General features: G+C 29.1%; 1 protein-coding gene across 1 annotated transcript in view; it reads right to left on the bottom strand.

Moving 5' to 3' along the window:
* kcnq1.2 (potassium voltage-gated channel, KQT-like subfamily, member 1.2) overlaps positions 1-22,957 on the bottom strand; it is a 224,154-nt gene that overhangs the window by 42,002 nt on the left and 159,195 nt on the right. The gene's annotated exons all lie outside the window — the stretch shown is intronic.

Genomic DNA, 22,957 nt, shown 5'->3' with positions numbered 1-22,957 from the left:
TGTATGTTGCATGTAATACAAACACACACTTCAGCAAACAAGTCTGTCTTGGCTTATCTTAGTCAAAAATCCCAACTAACAAAGGATCAGGTGTTTGTTGGTTAAGCGTGATGAAGGGTGGATTCAATCATTTGGCCCCGTGGAAGCGAAACAGCCATTAGGCCATTATGTTCTACAATTACCTTTTACTGTGGAGTCGTATAAGTGTCTGGTTTACAGGCTGCATTAGTGTTTCCACCAGCGTGCAGTAATGTGCTGTTTTTGCGTGCCACCGAGGAACTCGGACAAACGAACCTATTGTGCCTGTTGTGTCAAGACTTCTGCTATTATAATATGTATACCTGCATGTCATTATCTCCATTAGGAACACGCTGACCAGGACAAAACCACAAAGGGAATATTATTTCCCAGAACATTCTCCCAAACAATGCACGCAAACCTGGTCAATGGCGTATTTGTACTCCGAGCGGCCCGCTCGTTACTTCGCATTCAACAGAAACATATGAGGATGGGATGATCGAATGCTTTTCAAATTGGAAAATCGGGGGAATGAGAAATCACTGGCATTTCATGCCGCACGTAGTTAAATCTCAGTCAAATGCACGGCTCTGACGGAAAAGATGCGATTCCAGCCATTCCTGATGACCCGAAATGAGCTTCCCATCCAGAGAAAGGGCTGACTGGAGCTTTAAACGCATTAGGTATTGACATGCATAATGACAGATCACAAACGATTTAAACGATGATTTAACCATCGGGATATTTAAAGCTCTTGAAGAGTGGGATTATAATTCATTTGGCATATAAAGTGCACAACATGCTCATTTACTTTATCCAAAAATAGCCATTTTCCACATTATTTGCACATAATGAAAGAAAAAGAGACAATATTACACAATACTATACACATTCATACATAATTATACATTTGTATAACAATAATATATGAATATTACTGGTAAAATATTAACAATAGCATGTGCAATATTATGCAAATATAATGCTACGTATTATTATATATTTCTTAAATATTTAATTTAATTTAATTTAATTTATATAATTTTAAGAGTAAAATAATAATCTTAATTGTCCAAATATTTTTAGTAGATTTCTAGATTTATAATTACTAAAATATTACACTTACTAATATATATATATATATATATATGTATGTATATATGTGTGTGTGTGTGTGTGTGTGTGTGTGTAAAATCAGAGTAAGTCAGTCAGTAATATTTCATAAATATTTTATATATATATATATATATATATGTGTGTGTGTGTGTGTGTGTGTGTGTATAAAATCAGAGTAAGTCAGTCAGTAATATTTCATAAATATTTTATATATATATATATATATATATATATATATAGAGAGAGATAGATAGATAGATAGATATAACTGAACATAAAATAAACACAATATTATTAGTAGTAATAACAGCAATAATATAAATAATAATCTCGTAAAAAATTAAAATATGTAAAATAAAACAATAGTTTTATTTATATACTATATATATATTATATACATATATGTAAATATATGTAATTTAATGTAATTACATTACTGTAATATTGAATATATGTACTTTTATATTATTAAATACTGTTAATACTAGGTTAATGTTAAGTTAATATAAACATTTATAGTAATAACAGTAATAGTATAAATAATAATCTCGTAAAAATGTAAATTACATAAAATATGTGTTTTGTTGCAGTACTAATTTATATATATATATATATATATATATATATATAGGATCATTGAATATAATTACATTAATATTGAATATCTAATTTTATATTAATATTAAGTAATGTTAATACTAGGTTAATATAAAAAATAAAAGTAATAACAGTAATAATATAAATATTAATCTTGTAAAAATGTAAATTACATAAAATATATGAAATAAAACAGTCATATACATATATGATCATTTAATATATTAAATATTGAATATCTAATTTTATATTAATATTAAGTAATGTTAATACTAGGATATAAAAATGAATAGTAATAACAGTGATAATATAAATAATTTTCTAAAAATGTAAAATATGTAAACTAAAACAATAGTGTATATATATATATATATATATCTCATATAATTTAATATAATTACATCAATATAATACTGAATATATAATTTTATATCAATATTAAGTAATTACTACTCGTAATACTACTTGTAAAAAATGTAAAATAATACAATCACCAGGTTTTTTATATCAATATTTTCAATATCAACATTACAAATAGATCAAACTAGTATGCGACTATGACTCATGCAGCTCTAATCAACTGTTTTCATAAACACATGTTTCCTCACACTTTCACCCTCCAACTGAAGATATACACGGATTACATCTGGGTTCCTGTATTGATGACTAAACAGCGCTTACAGAGCTTTAGGAGCACAGCTTCACTTTTCATTGTGCTGAATCAGCAAACAGGAAAACTTTAGGAGGCTTTTGAGAGCGCTGCTTCCCTCTCCTGCCTTGAGTGTCTGTGAACCTGGTGAACTTTGGGCGCGTGCCAGATCAGCCAAATTAACAGCCCAAACCGACAATGTGAGGATGAATTAAGCGCACAGGCACCGCTGCATTTTACCCTGCACTGCACAATTAGGGAACAAAACTCCTTTACAAGCCAACAGGCGTAAACAATAAGTGAAGTCGTCCATTTGGCAAGCGCTTTCTGTCTGGAGTATATAATAGACAGTGAGTCCTGGGGTTTCCTTAATAGCGTCAGACAGCACAAGTCCATTAACCTGAAGACGAGAACACAGACGGAACAACAACACCTAAACCGAACACTCACACTGCTGATCTCTGAGGAAAATGTTCAAATAAAGAGATTCCTTCTGAATGTTCAGCACAAACACTACAGGACATTTGCCACAGGACTTTTTAAGATAAACTGAAAATCTTCCCTAGATTGGTGCAGATGTGCAAATATTTATACGTGAATGAATACATTTCAATAAATAAATCAATGATATAACTAACTAAACTAACTAACCTACTATCTATCTGTGAAATACAACTAACTAAAACTATCTATGATAAATTATAACTATCCATAAAATAAAATATATAACAACCTATGAAATAAATATATAACTACATATGACATAAATCAAATTCTATAACTAACTATAAAATAAACAAGGCATTATCTATCTTTCTATCTATCCATCCATCTATCCATTCATGTCTATTTATCCATCTGTCCATCTATCATTTGTTCCTCCATTCGTTCGTCCATCCATCCATTCATTTATCTATCATCCATCCATCTGTCTGTCCGTCCATCAATCTATCCATTTATCAAATCCACCACCATCTATCCATTCATGTCTGTCTATCCATCAGTCCATCCATCCACCTAATCATTCATGTCCATCTATGTATTGTCCGTCCGTCTATCTATCCATTCATGTCCATCCATCCATCCATTTATGTCCATCTATCTATCTATCTATCTATCTATCTATCTATCTATCTATCTATCTATCTATCTATCGTCTGTCCATCCATCTATCCATTCATGTCTATACATCCGTCCATCTATGTATCGACCGTCTATCTATCATCCATCTGTCCCTCCATCTGTCCGTCCATCCATCTATTATATCTATCCATTCATGTCTGTTTATCTATCTATCTATCTATCTATCTATCTATCTATCTATCTATCCGTGTCTATGCATCCGTCCATCTATCTATTGTCCGTCTGTCTATCTATCCATTCATGTCTATTCATCCATCCATCCGTCGATCTATCCATTCATGTCTATCTATTCATAAGTCCATCTATCTATCGTCCATCTGTCTGTCTATCCATTCATGTCTGTCTATCCATCCATCCATCCATCTATCCATTCATGTCTATCTACCTATCCATCCGTCCATCCATCCATCTAACCATTCATGTCCATCTATCGTCTGTTCCTCCGTTCGTCCATGTCTATTCATCTGTCCATCTATCTATCATCCGTCCGTCTGTCTATCTATCCTTTCATGTCTATCCGTCCATCCATCTGTTCATATCTATCCATCCGTCCACCTATCTATCGTCCTTCCGTCCGTCTGTCTATTTATCCATTCATGTTTATCTATCCATCCATCTATTTATCGTCTGTCCGTCCATCCATCTGTCCATTCATGTCTATGTATCCATCCGTCCATCTATTTATCGTCCGTCCATCCATCCATCTATTCATGTCTATCCATCCGTCCTTCTATCTATCGTCCTTCTGTCTGTCTGTCTATCTATCCATTCATATCTATCTATCTATCTATCGTCTGTCCATCCATCCATCCATCCATCCATGTCTATACATCCGTCCATCTATTGTCCGTCTATCTATCATCCATCTGTCCCTCTGACTGTCCGTCCATCCATCTATCCATCTATCTACTGTATCTATCCATTCATGTTTATTTATCCATCCATCCATCCGTCGATCTATCCATTCATGTCTATCTATCCATAAGTCCATCTATCTATCGTCTATCTGCCTATCCATTCATGTTTATGCATCCATCCATCCATACGTCGATCTATCCATTCATGTCTGTCTATCCATATATCTATTTATCGTCCGTCTGTCTGTCCATCCATCCATCCATCTATTCATGTCTATCCATCCGTCCGTCTATCTATCGTCCTTCCGTCCGTCTGTCTATCCATCCATCCATCCATGTCTATCTATCCATCCGTCCAACTATTTATCGTCGGTCTGTGTTACGTAGTTGCTGCGTGCTGGATGGAACGAGACGAGAGACGAGATAACAAGCAACAATATATTTAATATAAACTTCTGGTAGCATAAGCTGGAACAGGCAGGAACACAGAGCGATAATCCACACACGTAGAACAAACAAACGTTAAAGACCGACAGGGAACTCAAGAAACAAACAGGCTTATAAAGGTGAACTAATTGTTGCAAACAGGTGAAGGGAATGACGCTAACGAGGGTAAAACCAAATCAGACAGATCGACGGGGGGAGACAATGGGAAAAACCAATGACATGCACAGACATGAATGTGACAGTCTGTCCATCCATCCGGTCATCCATCTGTCCATTCATGCCTATCTATCATTTGTCCGTCCATCTATGAAACAAATAAATTATACAACTAAAATTATCTATGAAATGAATGATAAATTACATAACTATCCATGAAATAAAATGTATAACAACCAAAAAAAAATTATATAACTACCTATAAAATAAATCAATTTATATAACTATGAAATAAACAATGAATTATATAACAATCTATGAAACAAACACATTTTATATCTAATTATGAAATAAATAATAAATTATATAATAATAAATTATATAACTATCCATGAAATCAAATACATAGCAACTAACTACCTATGAAATAAATCAAATTATATAACTAAAAGATAAATAATAAATGATATAACTAATCTATTAAATAAATTATATTAACAAATAAACTATACAACTGATTTTTATGAAAAAAAAAATTATACAACAAACTATTTTTGAAATTAATGATAAATTCTATAACTATCAATGAAATAAAATATATAACAACAAATAAATCAAATGATATAATTATGAAATAAACATTTTATAACTATGGAACAAATAACTATATGAAATAAACACACTGTATAACTAAAAAATATATATAACCAACTATCTATGAAATAAATTATATAACAAATTAAATAAAAATAAATAAATAAACGAACATAAATAAATACTACAGGACATGTTAGTAAAGATTTATAAAGTAAAAATGAAAATCTTCATCTTGGCTGCAGCTCATAAACTAGTGTTTGCAAGTTGATGATTGCAGGCGTGACTCCAGAAACAGACGCCGAAATGAGTCAGGAACTGTAGTGAGAATTAAACAGCGCAGAGGGCAAAGATCCTGCCTCACCTCGCTTTTACGTCTGTGTGTGTGTGTGTGATTGGTGCCAAACCACTACCCTCTTATTACAGTGATTTCACTTCTCCAGAGTGGCTCCACTGTGGCTCATCAACCCCCTCCACACACACACACACACACACACACACACACACACACACACCGCAGCCCCCTGCATGTACCCTGCCATTAGGGCTTCTCTCGGTGAACTCGCCTGGGTCATAAAGTCTGAAGCTTTTTACCACATCATCACATTCTCTCATACAACATCCCCAAACGCGTGTCATCAGCCCTACTCCGTTCTGATTGGCTGATGCGAGCACCCCGAGCTTTGATGTTTTAGGCAGTGTTGAAGAATCAGCGCTTTCAGGTCAGGAGATTTATCTGTTTATAGATTCAAAGAAACGCAAAAGATGCACTTGGAATCTATACATAACATATTTAATACTTATATATCTATATTTTTATTAAAATAAATAAATGATATATAAATATAATAATATATATCAAATAAACAAATCTATCTAAATGCGTAACTGCCTATCTTGAAAAAAAATCAATCATTTTTTATCTGTGTATTTATTAAAATAAATAAGTAAACAAAAATAACTATCTATCAAAATAAAGTAAATAATTCATATATATCCAAATAAATAAATAATTAATATCTAACTAATTAACTAACTAACATCTATCTATTGAAATAAATAATATAACTGTCTGTTAGTTAAACAGTTTTAATTTAATATAACATAATATAATTCTATCTATCTATCTATCTATCTATCTATCTATCTATCTATCTATCTATCTATCTATCTATCTATATACCTATCTATCTATCTATCTAAACAAACAATTACCTATTGAAAAATATATAACTATTTATTAAAATAAATAAATTAATAGAACTATCAAAATAAATAAATAAATAAAATATAAATAAAAATTAATATGTATCCAAATAAATAATATAAATATAAATATAATAAACAATATATATCCAAATAAATAAATACATAATATATATCTAACAGTTATGTATAGAAATAAATAACATAAATAAATAAATAAATAAATAAATAAATAAATAAATAGAAATAACTATCAAAAAAAAATAAGTACATCAATAAAAACTATTAATAAAAAAATATGTATCCAAATAAATAATATAAATATAAAAAAACAATATATATCCAAATAAATAAATAAATAAATAAATAATATATATCTAACAGTTATGTATAGAAATAAATAAATAAATAAATAAATAAATAAATAGAACTAACTATCAAAATAAATAAGTACATCGATAAAAATATTAATAAACAATTATGTATCCAAATGAATAATATAATTATAAATATAATAAATAATATATACCCAAAATAAATAAATAATATATAGCTAACAGTTATGTACTGAAATAAATAAAATAAATAAACAAATAATATGTATCCAAATAAATAATATAAATATGATAAATAATATATATCCAAATAAATAAATAATATATATCTAACAGTTATGTGCTGAAATAAATAAAATACATAAACAAATAGAACTATCAAAATAAATAAGCAAATAAATAAAAAAATAAATAAACAATTAATATTCACCCAAATAAATAATAAATAACATAAATATAAATATAATAAATAATACATATCCAAAAAATAAATAAATAAATATACATATATATATATATATATATATATATATATACACATATACATAATTTATTTATGTATTTACTTATTTTTCATCTATCAATCAAATAACTAAGTAACTATGTATTAATATATATAAAAACAAATCTATCGTTTATTGTCAAAAACATTGTTTAAAACTTTTAATTGCCAAATATGCTTTGTCATGTCAACATGTAAAGACTGTCTTGCAAACTCTGCTTCTCTGACTTTCTTTACATTTCAGTTAATTTAAATTCTAATTCTTCATATTTAAATTTGAATTGTTCTATTTCCCGTTTGCTCAGACCTCACTGGCAATTTACAACTATTAACGACACTAAACTAGTAAATAAGCGAATTGTCATTTTTAGTGAACTCTTCCTTCAACCTAAATAACCAGCGACTCCTCTTTTTGAAAGACGGCGAGTAAACAGTCCAGTCATGTGACTGGAACACACAAAAACACGAACACCGCCCCCGCTCGTATGTGGCGGCCGCAGGTCTGACGCGCAGATCTCGTTAAAGACAGAAAAACACACTGGCTGTTATTGTTGTCGTGGCTGCTAGCGTATAATTTCGAGGGTGGAGTCGGGATCGGGTTTCCCTACGACTCGCTCAGTGTTTTGTGACTGTTCTATAGAGAGAAAGGAGGCCTGGCCTTGAACGTATTGTTGAAGCGCAGTAATGCAGTGTAACACAAGGAGTGGTACACCACAGCCAGCCAACACACACACACACACACACACACACAGACGGCAGCGTGCGAGACACTTTCATGTATCTGAGTGTGAGCTTTGTGAAATGAAACAAACGTCTGTTTTGGAAAGAATTGTAGTGTTTTGGAAAGTCTTGTGGGGCCCTGAAACTTCCTTCTGTTTTGTTCTGGTTTCTAAATGACTATACATTAGAAAACATACAGATCAGATAAAGCGCCGCACAAAACGGCCTGTTGAGTCACGCTCTGTCATGTAGGGCTCTATGAAATCTCTTTTATTTTTTCCCCCAAATTCGCTTTTATTTTTCCTAAATTTGTTTTTTTTTTTTTCTGTTTGAATTTTTTTCTTTTTCATTTTTCGGGACTAGGTTTTTTTTTTTTTTTTTGGCATTTTGCCTTTTTATTAAGACAGGGTAGTGTAGAGTAGACAGGAAGTGAAGTGGGATTTAAATTAGTTAAATGGTTAAATTATTATTATTTTTTTAATCAAAAAGCATGTCTAATTAACTGAAACCATGAAACTTATATAATTTAACAAAAAAAAAAAAATTCAACTAAAAATATTTTTAGGGCTCTATGAAATATGTTTTAGTTTTTCCTCAAATTCAATTTTAATTTTTTCCCAAATTCAATTTTTTTTTTTTTTTCAAATTCAATTTTTTCCTGATTTTTTATTTGATTTTTAGGGCTGTATTAAATACGTTTTTTACCCTCAGATTTTATTTTATATTTACCTAATTCTGTGATTTTGTTTTAGTTTTTTTCTGAATTACACTTAACTGGTTTAATTAAATTTTAATCATTTAAAAGCATGTCTAAATAATAAAAATACCTTAAATTGATAAAATAATAATAATAATAATTATTTATTTATTTTTCATGAAACTTATAGAATTTACCAACAAAAATTCAACTAAAAGTGCTTTTTTCTCAAATTACTTTTGTTTTTTTAATAGTTAAATTTAATGTTTTCCTCCAAATTCCATTTAACTTATTATTATTGTTTTTTTTTTTCAAATTCCTGTTTTAAATCTTTTAATTCCACTTTTTTTTGTTGTTTTTCTTCATTTCTGGAATAATTTCTAATTAACCTAAATCATGAAACTTATACAATTTAACAATTTTTTTTTATTTTTTTTATTTCATTTTAAATTGACCTAAATCTGTGATATTTTTTTTCTGGATTACACTTTAATGGTTTAATTACATTTAAATAATTCAAAAGCATGTCTAAATAATAAAAATAATTTATATAAATATAATATTTTTTCCTCCAAATTCTATTTATTATTATTGTTTTTTTCAAATTCCATTTTTTACTGTTTTAAATCTTTTAATTCCACTTTTTTTTGTATTTTCTGGAATCATTTCTAATTAACCTAAATCATCAGTTGTTGGTGTTTTTATTCTTTTCTGTCACAATTTCTTCAAGTTAAACCAAACTTTTGTTTTAACAGGTTGCCATAAAGACCTTTTGGTTTATGTTTCTCTTGGTTTATGTTTCAGTGCAGTGCGGCAGACGCACTTAATGGACCCGCGGCTGCTTACAGCTCCACATAAAACCAGAGAAATATATTGGAACTAATAAACCCACTTACTTATTTCATTTCAAACACATTGACCCATTAGTAACCCTTAAAAATATGTTCACCTCAACTCAGCGGGACAATGAACAGAGGAGCCAGAGAGAGCCACGTGTTAATATGAACATACAGACTGCCAAAAATGGAGAATTAGAAGCATTACAAATGAAAGACTGCATAAAAACCAACCTGAGGTTTGGCTACCTGATTTCCCATTAAGAAAAGCTTCATTTCTACAGCACCTCCTTTTGGAACAGTGTTTTAAAAAACGAGCTGCAATGCAACATTATGAAAAAAAGGATACATAAATATATGAATGAATAAACAAAACTAAAAGAAAGAGAATATAAAAATGTAATAAAAGATTAAAATATTACAAAAAATTAGAACAAAAAGGCAATACAAAAATGGAATAAAATGCAATAAGAATAAAATAACTAAAAATAGAAAATATATTAAAATTGGACAAAATTTCTAAAAAAGCAAGATAATAAAAATAAAAAATCTGAAAATAAAACGCAATACAAAAACAAAATATTTTTATGCAACAAGAGAATACAATAAAGTTAAAATAAAATAGCATTTGTAAATAAGACAATAAAATGTAACAAATAAAAAAAATAAAAAATAAATAATAAATAAAATAAAATGTGATACAAAAATGTAACAATTTAAAAATAAAAAAATAACATCTGAAAAAAATCAAGAAAATAAAATGCAACATGAAAATAAAATAATTTTGAAAAAAAAATTAATTAAGACAAAAACAAGACAATAAAATATAATAAAATATTTTTTAAAAAAAATGCAATAAGAGAATAAAATGGCTAAAATCAAGAATAAATATAAAATGCAATACGCAATAGAAATAAAATGCAACAAGATTATAAAATATCTAAAAAAGTGAATAAAAAAACAATAAAATTCAATACAATCATTAAAAAAATTATAAAATAAAATGCATTAAGAGAATAAAACGTAACTTAAAAACAAGACAACAAAATGTAATAAAATATAAAAAAATAAAATAAAATACAATAAGAGAATAAAATGCCTAAAATCAAAAATAAACAAAATTCAATAAAAATAAAATGTAATTAGTCTACAAAATATATAAACAAAAAGTAAATAAAAAGATAATAAAATGCAATACATAAACAAAATAATTTAAAAAATATAAAATAAAATGCATTAAGAGAATAAAACATAACTTAAAAAATGAGAACAATATAAAAATAAAATGCAATTAATAAAACACCTTTTAAAAATGATAATAAGAAAAAAGCAAAAATAAAATCCAATACAGAAATAAAATTAGAAAATAAATTGCATTAAGACAATAAAATATAACTTAAAAACAAGACAATAAAATGTAATCAAATATAATGAAGAATAACAAAATAAAATATCTTTAAAAAATGAATAAAATAAGAAAAAAAGCAAAAATAAAATAATTTAAAAATTAGACAGAATAATCAGAATAAAATATAACTTAAAGACAATAAAATGAATAAAAATATCTAAAATATATAAAATGCAATAAGCAATAAATATAAAATGCAATAAGACTATAAACTATATAAACAAAAAGTAAATAAAAAGATAATAAAATGCAATACATAAATGAAATCATTAAAAAATATAAAACAAAATGCATTAAGAGAATAAAACATAACTTAAAAAATGAGAATATTATAAAAATAAAATGCAATTAGAGTATAAAATATCTTTTAAAAAATGAGAATAAGAAAAAATGCAAAAATAAAATTCAATACAGAAATAAAATCATTTAAAAATTAGAAAATAAATTGCATTAAGACAATAAAACATAACTTAAAAGCAAGACAATAAAATGTAATAAAATATAATGAAGAATAACAAAATAAAATATCTTTATGAATAAAATAAGAAAAAAAGCAAAAATAAAATGCAATACAAAAATAAAATCATTTAAAAAATGTGTAGACTAATCTAGCCGGCTAAGACCAGCAAACCAACCTGGGCATTTTTAATTTAGTTCTGGATAGCACAAAAAAACAAAAACTGACACCAAACGGACTAAGGTCTGAATCAAAAGCTCTGTGTGAATTTTTTTTTCCTAAACCTAAGACTGCTGAGCTTTAGCTGACCTCTCGAAGCTGTCAGAAAGAGACTGCAAAACAATGAAAGGCGAAATCTGGCAATGTTTCTCGCAAAAGTGATATGACCGTATTGTCTCTGTGTTGAATCGGCTCTCACATTCATTGTGGTCGACTCCTGCCGAGGTAATTACCGGAACAGAAAGGCATGGGCGTTTACTGTACTCTGCCAGGCCGATAACCTTTGATTCAGATTTAAAGACCCACAGTCTGGGCAAGGAGAGACATGCTAGAGTCCCAAAAGCCTCAGAAGGATGTGTAGCGGATTGTGTCAGCCCAGTTTCCTTTCTTTGTCCAGTCCAAACACATAAATCAAAGTGGAGTGGCGTAGATAGCGAATGGACACACGACGTGCCAAGACGCAGAGCTCCGAGCACGGCGGGGAGCCCACATGAGCGTCCCTACCGAGTTCGGTCATTCCATATGGTTTTTATTAACACTTCCTGCCATTGTGTTGTACGGCGGGCACTTAAGCACACTGGGCCGAACGAAGACTGAATGAAGGATGGTTTGTTTGGACGTGACGTGTCAAATTACCTCTGGGCGTCTGGGCGTACGCTCTCCGTCGTGGTCTTACCTGAGCGTCACGGTCTGGAGGCGGGCTGGGCCGCACCCTCACCCCAGAGACGGCAACCCCTGCCCTGTAGTTAGACGGCAAATTAAACCACACCCGTCTGTGGACACATGTAGGACGTCTTACGGCCTTTTATATCAAACTGACCGGTTTGAAGACTCCACATCGGCGTCTAGATCATCCTGTCTTGGTCTGTTTAACAATAATGACCAGCAGAATGTGCCTTTATGTTACATGAATGACATTTCTGACACAATGGGTGGCAATTTTGTTTATTTTTTCTCGGCCAATAAAAACAGTTCTAAAACAGAAGCAGGAATTCTGGGATTCTTTGTAGTGAAGACAGACGAGCGGAGTGATGCAAACAGTGAGCTGTTGTTTTGGAATGCAGCTTGTCCAATGAAATTAAAGGACTGGAACTAACAGAGGAATGAACGTTTGTTTATAAAAGCATGAATAATGACTTCAAATGAATGATGAATAATCCCGAATTTGTCTGATAGACTGATTAACATGCATAACATACTGAACTAAATTAAATTAAATTCTAGTTTAATTACTGGACCTGGAACTTGAACTGTATTTTAATTGAGGCAGTAAAGGTAGATAGACAAAATGAAAGAACAGCAAACTGATAGACAGAATGACAGACAGAACAAATGAACAACTGACAGACAGACAGAATGAATGAACGAATGATAGACAGAAAGATAGAACAACAGAACAAATGAACAACTGTTCAATGACAGACAGAACAACAGACAGAACTTACGAATGACAGACACAACAAATGAACGATAGACAGATACAGTGACAGACAGAACAGACAAATGTTAGACAGACAGATACAATGACAGACAGACAGAACAAACAAAAGACAGAACGAATGGACGATAGACAGACTGAACATCAGACAGATAGAACGAACAAACAATAGAGAGACTGACAGAATGACAGACAGACAGAACGAATAAATGACAGAGATACAATGACAGACAGAGAAAATGGTAAACTGGCAGATGTAGTGACAGACAGAGAGAATGAATGAATGGCAAACAGACAAAATGATAGACAGAAGAAATGAACGGTAAACAGACAGATGAAACGACACAGAATGAACAAATGAACAAACGAAGGACAGGCAGAACAACAGAACAAATGAACAATTGTTCAACAGACAGAACAAACGAGTGAATGACAGAACGACAGAAAAATGTTAGGTGGACAACAAATGAACGATAGACAGACAGAACATCAGACGGATAGAATGAACAAACGATAGAGAGACTGATAGAACGTCAGACAGACTGAACGAATGAATGACAAACAGAACAAATGATAGAGATAATGATAGAATGACATACAGACAGAATAAATAAATGACAGACAGACAGACAGAACAAACGGTAAACTGACAGATGGAGACAGACAGAGAGAATGAACAAACAAACAAATAACAGACAGACAGATAAAATGATGGACAGAACGTACAAATGACAGACAATAAGAACAGCAGACAAAATGAACAAATGACAGACAGACAAAACAAATAAAGGATAGACAGACAGACAGAAAGAACGTCAGACAGAACGAATGATAAACTGACAGATGGAATGACAGACAGACAGAGAGAACGAACAAACAAACAAATGACAGACAGACAGATAGAACGACAGACAGAACAATTGAATGACAGACAGTATGAACAACAGACAAAAAACAAATGACAGAATGAATGAATAAATGACGGACAGAATGAATGAACGATACACAGACAGATAGAACGCAGATAGAACGACAGACAGATAAAACAAACGTTAGACAGAACGACAGACAGAAAAAAAACAAATGAGAGACAGATAGAACGACAGACAGAAAGAATGTCAGACAGACAAAATGAGTGAATAAGCAGACAGACAGAACAACAGAGACAAAACGAATGAACGATATACAGACAGACAGAACGACACACAGACAGACAAACAGAACAAACAATGTTTAGGCAGATCGAATGAATGACAGACAGAAAGAACGTCAGGCAGACAGACAATGAACGAATGACAGACATATAGAACTACAGACAGAATGAACGAACAATATACAGACAGACAGAACAAATGAACAGACAGATAAAATCACAGACAGAATGAATGGCAGAGAACAAACAAGCGATATACAGACAGACAGACAGACAGACAGAAAGAATGAATGACAGACAGAAAGAACATCAGACAGAATGAATGAACGATCGATAGACAGACAGAATGATAGACAGAACGAGTGACAGAGAATGAACAAATGAACGATATACAGACAGAACAACAGACAGAACAAACGTTAGACAGATAGAACGACAGACAGACATAATGAACCAATGACAGACAGATAGAACAACAGACAGAAAGAACATCAGACAGAACAAACGAAATACAGACAGACAGAATGAACAAACAATAGACAAACAGATAGAAAAACAGGCAGAATGAACGTTAGACAGAACGAATGAAATACAGACAGATAGAACGAATGACAGACAGATAGAACAGCAGACAGAAAGAACGTCAGAATGAATGAAATACAGACAGATAGAATGACAGACAGACAGAATGGACAAACGATAGACAGAACATCAAACAGATAGACAGACAGACAGAACAAACAAACATTAGACAGACAGAACGACAGACAGAATGAACAAATGACAGATAGAATGACAGACAAACAGAATGAAGGAACGATAGACAGAACGAAACGACAGAGAATGAATGAATGATATACAGACAAATAGAATGACAGACAGAACAAACATTAGACAGACAGAATGACAGACAGACAGAATGAACGAATGACAGACAGATAGAACAACAGACAAAGAATGTCAGACAGAATGAACGAATGATACAAGATAGAATGACAGACTGTCTGTCATTCGTTCGTTCTGTCTGTCTGTCGTTCTGTCTGTCTAATGTTTGTTTGTTCTGTCGGTCTGTTGTTCTATTTATCTGTATATCATTCGTTCGTTCTGTCTGTCTATTGTTCATTTATTCTGTCTGTCTGACGTTCTTTCTGTCTGTCATTCGTTCATTCTGTCTGTCTGTCGTTCTGTTTGTATATTGTTTGTTCGTTCTATTTCATTCATTCTGTCTGTCGTTCTATCTATTTGTCTATCTGTCTGTCATTCTGTCTGTATATCGTTTGTTTGTTCATTCTCTGTTGTTCATTGTCTATCATTCTGTCTGTCTATCTGTCTAATGACTCATAGAACGACAGACAGATAGACAGAATGACCAACTGAATGAACAAATAAATGAATGGTAGACAAACAGACAAAACAAATGACCGAATGACAGACAGAATGAACAAACAACAGATGGATAGACAGAATGAATGAATGATAGACAGACAGACAGAACGACAGTCAGAATGAACAATGGACAGACAGAGCAAATTAACGAATGACAGAACAAACAAACAAAAGACAGACCGACAGACAGCCAAAATGGACGAACGAATGAACAGACAGTCAATTGTTTGCTCATTCTATCTACCGATCTACTGATTATCTCTAGTACATAGAGACTGGTCTTTTACAGTGTAATATTAATAAAATTCTTATATGAAAATTTTATATTAAATGTATTTATATATATATATATATATAAAAAACCCCTCTTATTCAGAATGACTAGACAAGTTAGGAAATGTAAAGGTCAAAAGGTGAAATGCAGACTATAGTATAATGCAGTGCCACGAATGAGGAAACTAAGGATGACTCAAATGATTAAATGCATCTTTCAGGTTGTACAGGAACAATAAACCAAAAAATACTGAGTCCTTCAACTGAAGTGCCACAAAAAGGAATTTCATAAATTCAGTAAACCTAAGCACAAGTGTTTTCTTACGTCGTTTCTTTAGCAATTATTCTCTCACAGGGAATTCTTTACAGCTGAAGAGGGAACGTGAGAGAAAACCAGGAAAACTCAAGCCATTTGTTTTAGTTTAGAGCAGCGGTCCGGCGTTGATTTGACGAGTCGGTTCCCATCGGATGACGAGACTCGCCCTGTAATAAACCACGAGGGTCGCAAAATGTTGTGTGCGAGTTTGTTTACGTGTGTGAGAGCCGTCAAATGTATACATGCCAGCGTGTGTAAACATGTGAGGGCATGTGTGAACGTACACGCATGTTTACGCTGTCTGGGTCAGTCGGGCTCTGACTGTAGCCTAAACACAGCTCTGTGCTCCTGACGTTTACATCAGTAGGTGTGGAACATTCACTAATGCCTTTCAGATGAGAAGTCGCATTTCAAAAAGGCTGATTTTCCAGATTTTGCAAGTTCTCCACCGGTGACATTTTACTGGTCGCTTCCACTTTACTGGAAATCAAACGGCAGGTTTGACATGTCTTGATTTACCAGAAAAACCACGCTAACCACTGAAACGTGGAGGACATCGATTTTAATGAATGAGATCCCTCAAAATCCCAGTGCTTTGTTTATCAACATTTGTAATCAAAGTCAAAAATCTCAATATGAACTAAAACATCTTTCATCAAATTATCTGAGCTGCTCCACATTCATTTTATAGCTGTAAACTCTTACAGGATGACAACTAGTGATTCATTTGAGCCTTTTTAATTTTATTTATTTAGGACATATCTTGGCCTGAACCAGTCAAATCAAATATTATATTCGATCAATAATTCAGTACTATATATACATAGTATATACAGTCAGCAATACATAAAAATAGTATTTTATACATAATTTAAAATAATACGAATCAAAAATATATTATATTGTATGATAAACATTTTATAAATAATTTTGATTCGCATGGCACATCAAATATTATATTTTCTCAGTAATTCAGCACTATTTATAAATAGTATATATATTCAGTACTATATAAAATAGTACTTTATACATATATATAAAAAATATATTATTATTATTTAATAATTTCTATTATTTATCTTGACAAACTCTCCAAATATTAGATTTTATAATAAACATTTTATAAATAATTTATTATATTTCATAGATAACTCAATATTATTATTATTATTACTACTACTATTATTACTATTTAAGTATATATACACACACACATGAATAATAATACAAAAAACTAATAAATAATATAATAAAAATAAAAAAAATATACAAGATGCATGTATCTATTACATTTAAAAAATATATTAGTATATATTTACATATATTATTATTATTACTATTATTATTATTAATATAATATTATTCTTTTTTTATTATTTATATTATTTATCTTGATAAACTCTCCAAATACTGTATTTTATTATAACCATTTTATAAATAATTTTGATTTGTATGTCACATCAAATATTATATTTGATCAGTAATTCAGCACCATATATAAATAGCATATATATTCAGTACTATATAAATTTGGACTTTATACATAATTTAAAATAATAATTATACAAATTATTATTATTATTATTATTATTATTATTATTATTATTATTATTATTATTATTATTATTTAATATATTATATTATCTCTATAAACTCTCAAAATATTCTATTTTATAATACACATTTTATAAATAATTTATTATATTTTATAGATAACTCATTATTATTATTATTATTACAACTACTGCTACTACTACTTAAATATATATTTAGACACAATTAAATAAAAATAATAATATAATAATACAATAAAATAATAAACAATATAACAAAAAATAATAGAATAAATATTTTAAAAATATAAAATAAATAATATTAAAATAAATAATATTTTTGATCTTGTTTTCCAGTAAATTTAAATAATAATATTACTATTATAATCATCTATATTATTTGATAAACTTCCCAAATATTGCATTTTATAATAAACATTTTATAAATAATTTTACATCAAATATTATTATATTTGATCAATAATTCAGTACTATATATACATAAATAGTATATATATTCAGTACTATATGAAAATAGTACTTTATCCATAATTTAAAATAATAATTAGAAAAATACATTATTATTTATTATTAATTAAATTATTACATTTATATCATTTATTTTAATAAACTCTCCAAATATTAGATTTTATAATTAATATTTTATAAATAATTTCTTATATTTTATAGATTATTTAATACTATATTATTGCTACTACTATTTAAATATACACACACACGACTAAATAAAAAATATATATAACAATACAATGAAATAATAAATAATAATATAATAAAATCAAAAATAATAATAGAATAAAATATGCATATATCCCAAAAATATTTTTGATCTTGTTTTCCAGTAAATTTAAATTTCAAATAAAATAACTTTATTCTTATTATACAAGACATATTGTATGTTTATTGTATCTATAGCTACATATATACATAAATATATCTAACATTCGGGAATATTTTTTCTTGTTTCAAACATAAAACATACTACATTTAAATGCAATTAGTGTCCAAAACAACAATAAAAAGAAACTCATCAATAGATTCTTAGATTATTTGACGTGTCATAAGATAAGCTATGAAAGAGCAGCATGTGTGATTCAATATTCAGTAGAGGCCGTACGTGGTTTCTTAAGCTCATTGAAAAGCCATTTCCAGCCCCTCTGGAGGCGTCAAAGCCGAACTCAGGCTTGTTATTCTTAAGACATTTTTCAGTGGGACGGCAGACAGCGAGATAACATGCGATGTCACGGCTGCTCATCCATCTTCACGAGGACTGGAGCTCAGAGAGTGGCGTGTCACACTGCGTTGCCATGCGTGTCTTTGTGGAGGCGTATAAATCAATGTCGGCCCATGCAAAACTCTGACACATTAACCACAACTTACTCACTGAGCTGCCAGTCACGCAACACACCTCGAAACGCTCGCCACAGGGGAAGAGCAATGTTTCCATGCTAATGACAGCGCCAAAATAAAGAGAGAAGACACTGTGATTTATAGCTGTTCAAGCGTGTTAATATTCATCATGTTTCACTGATGGAAAGATTATCAAGAAGTGAGATCTTCAAAATATCTCAGAGGGACATTTTATCAGACTTTTGACATTTATCTAAATACATTAAAACATATATTTAATATGTTATTGTAATATATTTTAAAAATGTAATAAAATATTTTAAAGTGTAAATATTATGCATATGTTTTATGTATGTATGTATTTATTTATTTATAAAATAAAAAAATACATAAATTAAAAAATATAAATGATAAATATTAACATCTTTTAATCAATAATAAAAATAATAAATTCTTCTTTTTTAAATTATTAATATATAATTATTAATGATAATTACTTATATAATACTACTTTGATGTACAATACAAAAGTATATATATAGCAATATAAGAGAGATTATATAAAATATAGATTTATATTTATTTATAATTCTGCACGCATAAGTAAAGATATTTTTATAATAATCTCTTACACACACACACACACACATATATATATATATAAAATATAATTACTTTTTTTATTCACATATAAATAATTTATAATAATTTATAACACTAATTTGTTGTAATATAATATAATATATAATAATATAATATAAATATAAATATTATTTAGATTTATTTAGAATTATACATATATACAATTACAAATAAATATTTATAAATATATAGCTTTTATATATATAACCTTATATATTGCAATAATATCAATGTCTTCATTATATTTATATTATTCATATATAAATAATTAATAAGAATAATTAATAACACTTATTTGTTATATAATACATTATAATTTTACAAATAATAAAATGTACAAATAATAATAATAATAAATATATTATCATACATAATAATATATTATATAAAATATATTATATATATATATATATATATATATATATAAAAATAAATTATTATTAATTATTAAATAGATAAATACATAATAAATTGTCATTCTATACATATATATATATATATATATATATATATACATATATGTTTAATATAATATTATATATTATTATTTACACATATACAATTATAAATAAATATTTATAAATATAATATATAAACAAATAATAATATATAATAATAAATAAAATATAAAATATAATATTTGGAGAGATTATTAAAATACGATGTCTTCAAAATATTATTCAGAGGAACATTTCAAGTACTGAATTATTTCTAACATTATTTCTAACTAATCTAATATCTAATCTAATTTAATATAATACAATATTTGAAGACATTATCAAGACATAAATTCTTTCAGATTATTAGAATATTTTATTGTATGGAAATTGCTCATTTGATGCTCTTGTTGTGTACATCGTTGCTCTCAGATGTGTTTAAGCATAAGCATCTAAAATTCAAGACTCAAATGCTTTAGTAGTTGACATCTTGGAAGAATGTAATGTCAAACGAGTTCATATTGAGAATCTAAATGCAGTGTTGAGATCCTACTGGAAGTCAATAGGAGACACATGTAAGACACTATGCTTGTTGTAGTATCTTGTGTTTATTGCTCCAGTGAGAGGCCGAACGATGCAGCGCGTATGATCCAGATGTGTGTGTTTATGTGTGCGGGTCACTCGGTTCACCCACCTGTTGCCCTCAGGCGTCTATCGACCGAAAACCACCATCGCCTTGTCACGACAAGTCTGTCTCTCGCTCCCTATCGCTCTCGATTTGCTTCCTCTGCAGTCAAAACATCAGAGCGCCGCTCATGTGTGCAAACTGCAGCGATCGAGATCGCATCTCCACACTTACAGATTCACTAAAACAGGTACAAACTCATATCACACCCTGAGAATGAAACAGGCAGTTTTTTTGCTGCTGTTCCTTTAACAAGTTTATATAAATCTGTTTACTTGCAAAATGAACTGCATTGTTTTGCTCTCTAGTCTACTTTTGAACCGCTTCATCCTTCAGCTGAAATGTCCATCAAAATGAAATGATAAAAATATGCTTGATGGCTGTCATATGTTAATAATGTTATTATGCATATGGTTGTGAATGTATGAAACTATAAGAGGCTGCACAGTGATTGAGATTCATCACAGGGGCTCTAATGGAAGTACAGACCCACCTAGTAACAGCACCATGATTCAGTCAAAATACTGTCTGAGTCTCTACAACACACACATGCCCATGCGCAATAACACACACACACACACACACACACACGTTGTGTTTCCATGTTTTATGGGGACATTCCATAGGCATAATGGTTTTTATACTGTACAAACTGTACTTTCTATTGCCCTACACCTAAACCTAGCCCTCACAGGAAACTGTGCACACTTTTACTTTCTCAAAAAAACCTCATGCTGCATGATTTATAAGCCTGAATTTAATGTGTATTATTAAATAATATATTATAATATATTAGTAACATTTTATATATATATATATATATATATATATAGTTTAGTGTTATTTAGTGTGTATTCTTAAATAATACATTATAATATATTAATAACATTACATTTTTATACATTTCATGCATACACAACCATGCATACATACATATATGTATATATATATATATATATATATATTTTTTTTTTTTTTTTTTTTGTGTGTGTACAAATGAATTTACAGTTTATATATTTAATACATTATAATATATGAATAACATTAATTTTATACATTTTATTATTAATTTTATTATTTTTTTACATTTCATTTACTCAGTTATATAGTAATAATTAATATATTAATGAAATAATATATTAATATAAATCTTGTACTTAATAACTGAATAAAAAATTGTAACAATATATAAACTATAATTTCATACATACGTGTATATATATATATATATATATATATATATACATATATATATATATGTACACACACACACACACACACACACACACAGTAGTCAACATTTGAAGTGGATCAAAAAATTATTACAATATCTAGTAAAATAATATATATATATATATATTGTGTGTATGAATTCATAGTTTATATATTTAATTTATTTTATACTAAGTAATATATTTAGTTTATATTAAATGGAATAAATGTTATTTTGTGTTCAATTTAATGTGTAATTTAATATATTAATTATTAATGTATTAATAATTAATAATTAATATGTTAATATAAATCTTTTACATACAGTATATGTGTTATATACATATGTCATTATTTTTTTTATTATTATTGCATTACTATGGGAGCACAAACCACTATAAAACTGCTATAAAATAGGTTATAGTTCATAGAAAATAACTGATTGTATGTAGAAACTGACTAATGAGAATCAAAAAATGAATTTTTTTCCGTACAAAATATAATCTTTTCTTGTAGGTAAGAATCTTTGAAAAA

The sequence above is a fragment of the Labeo rohita genome, chromosome 25, assembly GCF_022985175.1.
Source record: "Labeo rohita strain BAU-BD-2019 chromosome 25, IGBB_LRoh.1.0, whole genome shotgun sequence".
NCBI classification, from domain to species: domain Eukaryota; kingdom Metazoa; phylum Chordata; class Actinopteri; order Cypriniformes; family Cyprinidae; genus Labeo; species Labeo rohita.
This window is presented reverse-complemented; position numbering and strand designations above follow the sequence as displayed.